The following is a 13,775-nucleotide window of genomic DNA, read 5'->3' as shown; positions in this document are numbered from 1 at the left end:
ACACCTGCTGCATCAGGGAACGGAGCAGTTGCATTGCATCTGCGTCCTCGACGTGGTGACGTACCTACATGACGTCGCTCACGAACACCGGGGAGTCAAAGATCTGCTGCTGCCATAACCTTGTTCGAGTGTACCCTATCCTCTGCCAGGTGATATTGTACCTGCATGACGTCACTCACAAACACCGGGTCTGCTGCTGCCATAACCTTGTTCGACTGTACCCTATCCTCTGCCTGGTGTAAGAGGTGACTAAATAATAATAATAATAATAATAATAATAATAATAATAATAATAATAATAATGTTATTTGCTTTACGTCCCACTAACTACTTTTTAAGGTCTTTGGAAACGCCGAGGTGCCGGAATTTAGTCCCGCAGGAGTTATTTTACATGCCAGTAAATCTACCAACACGGGGCTGTCGTATTTGAGCACCTTCAAATACCACCGGACTGAGCCAGGATTGAACCTGCCAAGTTGGGGTTAGAAGGCTAGCGCCTTAACCGTCTGAGCCACTCAGCCCGGCAGAGGTGACTGAAAGGGGACCAGCTGAGTGTGGCATTGCTTCCACTTACTTGTCAGGCTTCTCACTTTCATATCCGACCTCCCTTGGTTAACTCTTGTTCTCCTCCAATCCCCTCAGTTCTAGCGAGTCCATTTTCACGCCGATGAATGGTGTTAATAGTCGTACTTCCTCGGCGAGGATGTCGTAAGGCCACCACGGTCTATCCACCAAACACTGGGCAAACATGAACATGGTCATCGTACAATATTGTGTAAAGTGCAGCTGAACACTCCAACAATCTGAGCGCTTCAAACAAAGAGATCAGTTATCATTTGTTTCAAAATACTTACTCTAGTGTCCCTTAAAACAGGTCCTCCCAATTCCTGAAAGTGAAAACAAGTGGGTACCAGTGAAGTTAAAGTGAGGGATCAAAGGTGCAGCATAAAGAAACTAACACTTTATGTTCTTTTTCTACTACCATGAACACACCCTGTTTTACAGCCAGATGCCCTTCCTCGCAGCCAACCCTATATGGGTGGACGTGATCACCGATGCGTGCTTCTGGTAGTGTAGGGTGTTGGGACAAAGACAAATACCCAGTCCCCAAGCCAGAAGAATTAATCACGAGCAATTAAAATCCCAAACCCGGCCCGTGACCCTCTGAACCCAACACTGACCATTCAGCCAATGAGTCGGACAACACTTTGTGTAATATATAGCAATCTATGTTACAAAATGATGTATTCCTTCTATAGAAAAACACCTACGAAGCAAGTGAAAACTACAGTATTTTATCAACAGATTGTGTCTCTTTCTCTCTTTACTATCATTAAAATGTACAATCATTTGAATCTCCGCTCTTATTTGTTGTGTCATCCATTTTGCACCTTCAGAACAACTCAATTTATTCATCTGTAGCACTCTGCAAAAATGTATAATTCCTTCTTTGATCAGTTAGAGTTTTGACTAATTGATGAGGCTTGTTGTTTTAAGGGGCCTAACATCGCAGGTCATCGGCCCCTTTTGACTAATTCATAAGGCTCCTAATGCTTCTTTGTTTGTTAGAATCTCACACCACCAAGTCTGCATCATCACAGTATTTGAAATATCTTCTCAAAATCACTACTTGTGTAGCTAACGTTAGCCGTGTGTAGTCCGGCTGGTTAGCGCCCTGCCCTGCGGGTTCGATTAACCTTCATTAGTTCGTTCCGATGGCTTGATGTGCCGTCTTCACCATTAGAATTCATCCGAGCACCATTCGCATAAACGCGCAGTCGCCTCAGACGTGCATGTGTGAATTTCCACTCCATTTCCTGGATTACTTACGAATTGACTACCTCTCTTTCGGAGAATGACACTTTCAGCGATCAGTCGCAAGGTTCCGTGTGAGCCAAACGTTCCACTTCGACGGTGAAGTTGTGTTAGAACCGCGCCCCCTTGGGAATTTTACAAAAGAAATTGAAGAGAAACTGAGAAACAAGTGGGAAGTTGAACATTCACAGAGATATAATACAGGAGATTATTCAGTCTATTTTCAAAGAAGCCCGAAAGTTGGATTTTACATTGTAATCTGAACATACTCGATCATATTGTTCTTGTTCTGTATTTTAATGTAAAGAAGCCTGTGATCCACAAACATAATTGCTAAGTTGTTACAACACATGTTAAGTTAAACTAACAAAATAAGCAGATCCATCTGAAAATATAGGCCCGAGCATATTGATTCTAGACACGTGTAACACAGAAACATTGTGCATTGTACGTGAGCGATATCGAACACCAGTGATCTGCTGTCGTTCAGTTGTGTTATCTACTCTTTTCTAACATGACTTCAAACAAGTTGGAGATGTATCGAAATGGTAGAAGGCATCCTTATTCCTGTCCATAATTCTCCTTCCGATAAATCAGTTCTTGTTTCATAAATATATTTATTTGAATGAATTCTCTGTTACCAGACACTTTTAAAGATAATAGTCTACATTAACCTGACCCTGTCACGAATTTTAACTTCTCTCATAACATTGACCTAACTGTTACACTTCAGATAATCTTTGTCTCTCGGAATCGATTTGAAGTTCTCTGGTGACGCATGCATTTTTACATAAAATATATTAACAGCCAAATTGTTGGTCAGTAAATACTTATTGTAAGTCAGTTGATACCTTGTCCTGTAATTTAACAAAGAGAATCTTCATTCACTAAGTAGCTTTATCACTTACTTTAACCTCAAAAGATAAGTAGTTGGAAAATGGATAGGCGCCAACTCAGACTTTTGGCCTTAGCTATCAATTACATGGAAAATTTGCCCTCCAATGTTTTAATGCACCCTCATGAATTCTACGATGAGTATGATCTACATCCAGCCATACAACACGAACGATGTCATTAGATTTAAAACCAAATTTCAAGAAAACATAACTGCACTAACAGACTTCATGTTTACATTTGAACAAACCAAACTCAGCGCCATTTTAGCATTAAGGTCTGATATGCTATACCAAATACAGTAGAGACAATACGCGACACTTGGCGAGATATTAGAGCTCTCTCTAGCGGATTGACCTGAGAACTACTGATTCTGTCATAAGAGCACGTGTATTTGTGTGTGAAGTTTTTGGTGCTATTTATGCATTTTCAGTGAGTTAACATAATTAAATAGTAGCGTGTGTCATTCCCTGATATCTCCTCTCAACATGAGGGGAAAGGTTTGTGCTGTTTGGCTGCAGTAACTATGAAGTAGAGAAGAATGCGCGGTCTTTCTTCCGTTCCCCTTGTGACAAGAAAATGTAAATGATATTGTGTTTGCTTATATATTCTTCCAGTGACAAAGAGATTTTTATAGTACTTCATAATCTTCTGACCTGCTCGACCCATATTTTAACTGGCTTAAAATGTAATACGCATATTTTATTGTATAGTGCAGCAGTACTGATGTGTTGTTGTAGGTGTGATCTGTGGGTTTGATTTAATTCAGGAAAATACATATGCATATGAGTGTGGCTGATTGTGTTCCAAGTTACCCCATTTTGAATGGTCTAATGCGTCGTCAAGCACTGAAGAAAATGTGGCTCATTTACGAAATGTACATATTTTGTTGAAACAATATGATGATGCAAATTTGCTTTACCCTAATGTAATGGCATTATGGCAAGTATTGCTTATAGGGAATGTTTGAATGTTTTTGAGGCTAAATTTATAGATTTTCTTTCTGTTAGGCTTCAAGATAAAAGGAGAATTGTCCAGCTCTTAAATGTAAATTCATTGAATCATGGGTGTAAGGAATGTGCCGATATCTTTGTTGACAAGTGTTTTAATAATGAGAAAAAAGAAAAATCTAGCCATGAACGTTCGGGCAGGAGTTCTAAAGCTAAAAATGTAATGCATAAATGAAAGATCAAGGCCTCTCACAGCAGTCCATTTCACATCTTGATTATATGTCTAATTTCAGTCTTTAAATAATAACCTGTTAAATAATTCTTCATTCATTTATCCAGAATTGCTTTAGCAACTCTTATGTTAATATCTTAGTAACACTTTCTCTCTAGATGTAATTTATTTATCCATTTCCGAATATATTTGAATTGAGCACGAATTTTCAGGTCAAGCCACTGGGAGCGCCACTTGCGACTTGTCTCCCATTTTAACAAGGAAGTGTTGCGTATTGTCTCTACTGTATTTGGCTGTGGCGGTACCGTTTGTCGCGATACCATCTCATCGTGTCGTTGGTTATGCACAGCTCTCGGCTCTAAACAATGCCGCTGATTTGATGTGGACTGCACTGGCACATTACTCCTGCCACTCTAAACTCGTACTTCCTCATCATTTCAGTTTGTCTTGACCATTTATTGTGCTCTGATTAGTATTCGGTCTTCTTAGAGGCAGGTCATATTCGCTTTGGCGCTCACTCCATGAAAATACTTGACTGTAGACAGTGTTAACTTACCAACGTGGACAAGACAAGAGTTCTCGTATGAACATTTGTGGGAAACAAGTTGAACAAATATGGACTTTGCCCCGGATTTGGAGTAGAATGCTCAGCTTTGAGACATGTGACAACTTCGTCTGTATGAAGCTGAAACATGACTTTGAAATATAACATCATTAGGAGAATAGGTGACTTCGAGATGTGAGTTTGGTGTGCTCATGCGCGTGAGGGGATGGTGTGTATAAACAATCAAAAAAGAGAGATCTTGCTCATATTATGAGTACAACCTTCTAATATTGATCATACAGAGCAAAATTGATGGTCATCGAGAAAACACTCCTAGTTGATGAACTTGTGGGATGAGGACAGCCGAACACCGGATTGCGGTCAAGCACAAGTAAAGCTGTAAACAGTCTGTATTGCTACCATGTGTAATACCGAAGTCTTTCCTGCAGAAAGAACAGTGTTGCTTGTGCACTGTCCAGGAATGTGACAAACAGTGCGACAAGTAAAAAATATTCTTCCTTCGTTTTGGTGGCGACCTTCACTACAGTTAAACACAAAATCGTTCACTTCTCACAAACACCACAACGCGTGAGTGAGAGTGAAACCAGCAGGACTGGTGACATTAGTCACCACATCACCAGTCACGGGAATCATCTTATTCACGGAGATAGAGTAACGGTAGGATCCCGACGTAAATTACCTTCCGTGTGCGCGCATCATCATTACGGTCATAAAATTGTGGCAACTCGCGCTGTTCTCTTGTCTTGGGAAATTCACCGTTCGCACTCCAAATGAGGAAGACTACCGCTAGTGTTATTTTACAGGTTTATGTAATTCCTCCTAGCCCCTGTAATCTATCAAATTCAAACATCTGCCCTCTCTGTCACTTAGTTTTAGCCCGACCGAATTCGTCGGCCATGCCAATAATGGCCGTGACAATTTTGTACTGCGAAAATATTTATCGTTGGTTTGCAAAACTTAATATATTGGATGCATAAAGAGCGATGTCTACTTTATCCAGCAGAGTAATCACACTTCTTTATTTTACTAAGTTAATTTGTAGTCCGGTCCCGCGGTGTAGGGGGCAAAGCGTCCGCCTATCACTCGGCGGCCCCGGGTTCGATTCCTCCATTCCAGTTTCACGCAGGTTCATATTAGGGGGAAAAGATGTCTACAGGTCGACGTCCCGAACAAAAGCATTTTTTTAAAACTTAATTTGTATGGCTGGGAGTTGTATGTGATCGGATAGTTGATAAGAAGTACGTAGTGGCATGTTTGTCCTGTAAATCAGGGGAAAACGAAACCATTCGCTATGAGTAGTTTGCTAACCTTGTCGTTATAGATTTAATTGGAGACAAGGCTGTGATTTGATAACCTCACACAGAGTGTTCGTAGTGTCTTTACATTCTTCGGCAATCCGTGCTTTTTAATTATTCCTCTGTTTTCATCTGATTTTGGTAGCTAAGGATGAAGGCTTCGGTCACAGAATAGAACATCATAACACGAAGATAAAGTTGGAATTCAAGAGGACAAATTCATTTAGAGGGCGAGGAGTACGGGATTGAAATAATCTGTTCCATAAATTTCTGATTTCTTTGAAAACAAAAGGCTAAGTAAACAGCTGATAGGAAATCTGGTGGGTAGGCTTAGATTCAGATGATTGATTGATTGATTGATTGATTGATTGATTGATTGATTGATTGATTGATTGATTGATTGATTGATTGATTGATTGATTGATTGATTGATTGATTGAACGGCGGCCTTGAGAGGGAACGAAGAGAGATCCCACGGGAGGAATGAGAAGGGCAGAGTTTACAGGCAACATTCTAATTATGACGGAAGGAACATTCAGAGTGTTCATCAGGGAAAAGGATCTCGCCGTATTGTTTATTAGCCGTGGGCGACTAGTGGCGCAAATGAGCAACTAGTCGCCGGCCGTCTGTACCGGCAACTGCTCTGGCGACTTTTAGGCCGCTATTAGCCGTGGGGAACTAGTGGCGCAAATGAGCAACTAGTCGCCGGCAGTCTGTACCGGCAACTGCTCTGGCGACTTTTAGGCCGCTATTAGCCGTGGGCGACTAGTGGCGCAAATGAGCGACTAGTCGCCGACCGTCTGTACCGGCAACTGCTCTGGCGACTTTTAGTCCGCTATTAGCCGTGGGTGACTAGTGGCGCAAATGAGCAACTAGTCGCCGGCAGTCTGTACCGGCAACTGCTCTGGCGACTTTTAGACCGCTAATAGCCGTGGGCGACTAGTTACGCAACTGAGCAACTAGTCGCCGACCGTCTGTACCGGCAACTGCTCTGGCGACTTTTAGTTACTCAAATGCGTGATGGGGCATTGCAGTAAATGTAGCCTATTAGCCGTGGGCGTCTAGTGGCGCAACTAGTCGCCTGATGCACCTGCCCGCACATACGGAAACGTTAGTAAAGTTCGTGTTCTCACACCAGCTTGACGTAATGCGGAAGATGGAACGCAATTGAGTCAGCGATCCGCCTAACCATTATCTTTCTTCATTACGGTACCTTGTTTGGTCTCGTGCTGTGGTAGAGTGAATATTTTCTTATTGTGAGAGTTTATTTATTGAACATGGAGACATCAAATAAACTACAACAGCAGATGAAGGAGATGGCAAAATTATTTGAAAGTCAATTAAATATTGAAGACTTCATTTTTGAGGTAGAAAGAAAACGGGCCATTTGGGATTCCAGTACAGAAGCTTGTGCTGACAAAATACAAAAACTGAATTCTGGAACAGCATTTTAAAGAACTTTATTCCAGAATTCGAAGAAAAAGCCGTAGGCGGGAAGAATACTCTAGGTGAGTATTATAAAACGTTTACTACTTTTGTATGGAAATATGTAATACCCATAAAAATTCTATAATCGTTTACATTTACGAGTACCATTGGTCCATTATATGGCTATATTAGTGAAACAATTGTTTAGACCAGTGTCGTTTCCAGTAGCCGAGCAATTCGTAAAATGACGACTTTGACATCAAATCAAAAGCTCTTTATTTGCAAATGAGGTGTCTACCTCTGTGGCAAATACATTATTGTCAAGCATTAAATATTAAATTAACAAGAGAAGAACATTTTCCTATAATACAATATTATACAATTTATGCTAACAATTTTTTCTATTAAACACACAGCTCATCCTTAATAAATTTATATTGTTTACAAAATTCTACTAATAATATCTCCTGTACTTACAAACATAGTCAACTCAGTATGTGGAATTACTTCATATACTATACAACTGGTATAAGATTAAACTTTACATTGCATTTATTTACTTGTTTATTTTTTTACCCATTTTGGAACCTAAGTAGCAATAATGCCCTGCTGTGTCTTAGCCAGAGCCCCTTTTGCCACCACTTTTCAGAGTTCCTGAAGGGCCTTCACAGTTACCGTAGCGGTCCCAGGGCCCTCGAAGTCCCCACTGTACTTCACCCCTACTTTGGCTGTCCAAACTCCATAGACCAGGGGATGGAATTAATTTATTCACACACATTTTTTATTTACAATAACCTGCGCTGGTCGAATGCCCTCTAACATTTAATTTTTTTATCTGTTGCTGTTTATTCTCTTCTTGAATATCTGTACAGATTTTGGAAAAGGATCAAATACTACCTCTGGTAAACTGTTCCACTCCTTCACACCCTTCCCAATGAATGAAAATTTACCCCAATCGCATGTGCTAAAATTCCTTCTAATTTTATACTTGTGGTCAGTTCTGCCAATATAATTATTTTCCAACTGAAGCCTCTCATGGATTTCTCCCCATGCTGCTTCTCCTGTATAGGCTCTATATAAACCTATAAGTCTAGTTTTCTCCCTTCTCTTAAAGTTTCCCACCCAAGTTCCTCTAACATTTCTGATACACTACTCTTTCTCCTGAAATCCCCTGTTACAAATCTTGCTGCTTTCCTCTGCACACTATCTATTTCTTTTATTAGGTTTTCCCGGTGAGGATCCCAAACATTCTTTGCATATTCCAATAATGACGAACCATACTTAAGTAACAACTTTTCTCTTTTAATTCTTTGTTGCATCCTTTAAGTAGCCTCATTATGACATGTAACGATCTGTATGCTTTCCCAACAATGTCATCAACATGACCCTTCCAGTGCAAATTACTTTCAAATCTCACACCTAAGTATTTGCACTTGCCATCTTTTGGGTTAACTACCTCATCCAAAGTATATTCAAATTCAGTTTTAAAACTCCTGTTTGTAAATGTTGTAACAGTTGATTTGCCTCCATTAACCTTGAGCCCATTGTTGGATACTCTCAAGGTCCCTTTGTAATTCTGAACAATTCTCAATGTTATTTATTTCCCTATAAACAATGATATCATCTGCATACAATCTTATTTTTGATGTTATATTATTCCCTAAATCATTTATTTATATTAAGAAAAGTAGCGGATCGATTATACTACCCTGTGCAATTCCCTTCCAAACTTTCTCTTCCTGTGATATATTATTTCCTACTTTGACTTTCTGAACCCTTGAATTTAGAAATGTTCTTATCCAACGTATAACCCTTACGTCAAATCCTATTCCCACCAATTTCTTTAATAATATTCCATGTTACACTCTATCAAAGGCTTTGGAAAGATCTATGGCTATGCAATCTAACTGGCCTCCTGAATCCAACTGATCTGATATGTCCTGCTGAAATCCCACCAGTTGTGCCTCACAAGAATATTTCTTTCTAAATCCATACTGGCTCCTCATGAACCAATACTCATCATCACATATCCCTCTGATGTACTTTGCTATTAAACTCTTCAGTATTTTACAAACTATTCTGGTCACGCTGATTGGTCTGTAGTTCTCTAGTTTCCTTTTATCACCCTTTCCTTTATAAATTGGTTTTATTATAGATTCCTTCCAATCCTTTGGTATTACACTATTATTTATGACATAGTCAAAGAGAAATTTTAAATAAGGCACTATGTACCACCCCATTGTCTTTATCACCTCCCCAGTAATTTGATCACTCCCTGCTGCTTTTCCTTGCTGAAGCAGTTGGATTTCTCTGAAAATATCTTCATTTGTGAATGAGAAGCTTCTTATTTCCCTCTGTGTCTCTCCCTCTCTATCTTCTGTTTCGGTTTCCAGTTCCTGACAATCATCTACTGAATCTCTGAATTCCGTACTAAAGAGGTTTGCTTTCTTGGTATCTGTTAAATAGTATTCACCCGCTTCTCCCACCATTGTAGGAATTTGGATTCCTTTTCCTTTTTGATTCCTGATATATGAATACAGCTTTTTCCATTTCCCTTTGTGGTCATTACCCTCTTATTCATATAATTCTCTTTTGCTTCCTTTTTCACTCTATTCAGTTTCCTCATTAGCTGTTTTCTAGTTTCTCTACTCTCCCTACCCTGTTTGATTTTCCTGTATACTATTCTACATTTTCTTTTTAATTTTCTTATTTCTCTTGTACACTGACTGACAGAGCAAATGCAACACCAAGAAGGAGTGGTTCGAAAGGGATGAAAGTTGGGGAAAAAACAGAGACGGCACGGATGAATAATTGATGTTTATTTCAAACCGATATGCAGGTTACACAATGCGCACGGCATGGACTCAGTAGGATGTAGGACCACCGCGAGCGGCGATGCACGCAGAAACACGTCGAGGTACAGAGTCAATAAGAGTGCGGATGGTGTCCTGAGGGATGGTTCTCCATTCTCTGTCAACCACTTGCCACAGTTGGTCGTCCGTACGAGGCTGGGGCAGAGTTTGCAAACGGCGTCCAATGAGATCCCACACGTGTTCGACTGGTGAGAGATCCGGAGAGTACGCTGGCCACGGAAGCATCTGTACACCTCGTAGAGCCTGTTGGGAGATGCGAGCAGTGTGTGGGCGGGCATTATCCTGCTGAAACAGAGCATTGGGCAGCCCCTGAAGGTACGGGAGTGCCACCGGCCGCAGCACATGCTGCACGTAGCGGTGGGCATTTAACGTGCCTTGAATACGCACTAGAGGTGACGTGGAATCATACGCAATAGCGCCCCAAACCATGATGCCGCGTTGTCTAGCGGTAGGGCGCTCCACAGTTACTGCCGGATTTGACCTTTCTCCACGCCGACGCCACACTCGTCTGCGGTGACTATCACTGACAGAACAGAAGCGTGACTCATCAGAGAACACGACGTTCCGCCATTCCCTCATCCAAGTCGCTCTAGCCCGGCACTATGCCAGGCGTGCACGTCTATGCTGTGGAGTCAATGGTAGTCTTCTGAGCGGACGCCGGGAGTGCAGGCCTCCTTCAACCAATCGACGGGAAATTGTTCTGGTCGATATTGGAACAGCCAGGGTGTCTTGCACATGCTGAAGAATGGCGGTTGACGTGGCGTGCGGGGCTGCCACCGCTTGGCGGCGGATGCGCCGATCCTCGCGTGCTGACGTCACTCGGGCTGCGCCTGGACCCCTCGCACGTGCCACATGTTCCTGCGCCAACCATCTTCGCCACAGGCGCTGCACCGTGGACACATCCCTATGGGTATCGGCTGCGATTTGACGAAGCGACCAACCTGCCCTTCTCAGCCCGATCACCATACCCCTCGTAAAGTCGTCTGTCTGCTGGAAATGCCTCCGTTGACGGCGGCCTGGCATTCTTAGCTATACACGTGTCCTGTGGCACACGACAACACGTTCTACAATGACTGTCGGCTGAGAAATCACGGTACGAAGTGGGCCATTCGCCAACGCCGTGTCCCATTTATCGTTCGCTACGTGAGCAGCACAGCGGCGCATTTCACATCATGAGCATACCTCAGTGACGTCAGTCTACCCTGCAATTGGCATAAAGTTCTGACCACTCCTTCTTGGTGTTGCATTTGCTCTGTCAGTCAGTGTATAATAAACAGGGTCTGAGGTCATTTTACCCTTCTTAGCAAGTACAAATCTCTTCTCTCCTTCCCAAAGAATTCCTTTGAATTTAGCCCAAAGTGTATCCACATTACTCCCTTCACTTATCCAACAACTGAATTGTGATTTAATTCATCAACTTTAGCTTTTCTGTACAATTTCTTGTCTTGTGTAACCCTCTTATTAAGCCTTTTTGGTACGAGTCCTACATCCATTATTACAGCCTTATGGTCTCCTATTCCTTCAATTACCTCAGTTTTATCAACAATTTCCTATGGTTTAACCAAGAATACATCTAGCAAGTTATTGAGACGAGTCGGTTCTTGTACTACTTGTGTAAATCCTCCCTCCCAAATTAACTTATTTGCCAGTTTCTGTTCAAGGGTTTCACTTGCAGCTCCATTCCATTCAACTTCAGACAAGTTTAGATCTCCCCCAATTATTACCATATCATTATTATTGTTCTTATGAGTATAATCTATTATTTTCTCAAATATTTCCATGTCTCTTTCCTCTCTTCCAGGCCTGTATGTTCCTATAATTCCCACCTCCTTCATATTATCACAAATTACTTTTATTCCTAATATTTCATCCCTTTCATCGGTAAACCATTCATGTGAACAATAAGTTTCCTTCACCAGATTAAACACCCCTCCCCTCCCTTTTTATCTCCTCGGTCTCTACGATTGACTGTGTACCCTTCTGGAAATACTTCTCTATTACCCACCCCACATGCGCAGGTAGTTGAAGAATTTACTGCCATCCTCATTTAGATCGTCAAACAATGTATAATATAATCCTCTAGTCAGTCGAGAAACAAATACAGGATATTTCCGCATTTTCCTAACCCGTCGGTTTTTTCTCTTTTAATAGAAGAGCAAGGACTGACTATTCCCCGGTGTGAAGTGAGCAATTGTTCACAAGTTGCGCAACTGGTCGCCCACGGCTACAGTGACTTTATATGTACAGTGCGGCCAAGGCCAGTCCAGCCGCCATGTTTTAGCCAAGTACTGGTAGGAGAGTGGCCTATCAGTATTTGTTATATTCAGTCTGACTACCTGACGTATTTAGTTATACGTGGTGTAGGCCTACAAGTCACAATTATTGAAGTGGTTGTGTTGGTAGCTAGGCCAATACATGTATAGTGCATGTAATGACTGTAAAGTTAGCCTATTTGCTTTACGTCGCACCGACACGGCGACGATGGGACAGAAAGGCCCAGGAATGGGAAGGAAGCGGCGTGGTGCAGCCCCAGCATTTGCCTGGTGTGAAGATGGGAAACCACGGAAAACCATTTTCAGGGCTGCCGACAGTGGGGTTCAAACCCACCATCTCCCGGATGCAAGCTCACATCTGGGCGCCCCTAACCGCACGGCCAACTCGCCCGGTCATTTAAATTTAAAAAATTATAACATTACCATATATCAGGTTGCATGGTTTTACATATCAGAATATACAACGCAGTATCATAAAACTATACATAGAAATGTACATTTACATATGACTTATCGATATGTATATAATCTGAACAGACGCAGAAGATAGAAAATAATATGACTAGTTAACCGATGGGTAGACAAAATTGTATTACCTAGCTCCATATTTATATTAACGTAATATAAGTTAACATAATATTCTGTGCCATTTTACTCGTGGCACTAATAGAAATAATAGCGAAAACCTGCTTCTCTTTAGTGGCGAAAACAAGCAACTGCCATGGTCCGCGGGTTGTGTATAGTGCTCCTTTAATGATGGCTACGGTTTGATCCCCGTAATGAGGAATTAAATATTAGTATCACTTCACAACAGGCCTATAGTTTGACAAAATACTCGTTGTTGCTCGGTGAAAACAAGCAGTTTTCCTGGTCCCGGTGTACTTGTATTCGGGACTCACCGACCACCCGCTGTTCGATTCTGTGATGTGCGACTAATTCTGTGTCCCGGTTCGGTTAGTACTGGTAGATATCCGCTGTGTTTTAAACATTCTATTTGCTACTATCGGTTTTGCTAATGCATTGTTATCAATACCTTCTTCTTTTTCTACCGCTCTTCCCAGAACTGTGGGGTGTGGATGGGAACTGCGTCACACATATGTGGATTTGGTCCTGTTTAACGGCCGGATGCTATTCCTGACGCAAATCGTATATGGATTGATGTAATCACTATTGCGTGTTTCTGTGGTGATTTGTAGTGTGGTATGTTATCTGAGTATGAAGAGGAGAGTGTTGGGACAAACGCAAACACCCAGTCCCCAAGCCCGAGCTATTAAAATACCCCACCCGGCCGGGAATCGAACCCGGGACACTCTGAACCGAAGGGCAGTACGCTGACCATTCAACCTCCGAGTCAGACTATTATTGTTATTATTATAATGTAAGAGTAAACTCAACTTGATGCTAGGCGGCACTTATAACCACGTCCTTTAATAGATGAATAGCCATTAAA

The 13,775-nt window shown here is 41.7% G+C and overlaps 1 protein-coding gene across 4 annotated transcripts in view; it reads left to right on the top strand.

Moving 5' to 3' along the window:
• Positions 1–13,775, top strand: part of Shrm (Shroom) — a 611,435-nt gene that overhangs the window by 510,353 nt on the left and 87,307 nt on the right. The window lies entirely within an intron of this gene.

This window comes from Anabrus simplex, chromosome 12 (genome assembly GCF_040414725.1).
Source record: "Anabrus simplex isolate iqAnaSimp1 chromosome 12, ASM4041472v1, whole genome shotgun sequence".
NCBI lineage: Eukaryota > Metazoa > Arthropoda > Insecta > Orthoptera > Tettigoniidae > Anabrus > Anabrus simplex.
This window is presented reverse-complemented; position numbering and strand designations above follow the sequence as displayed.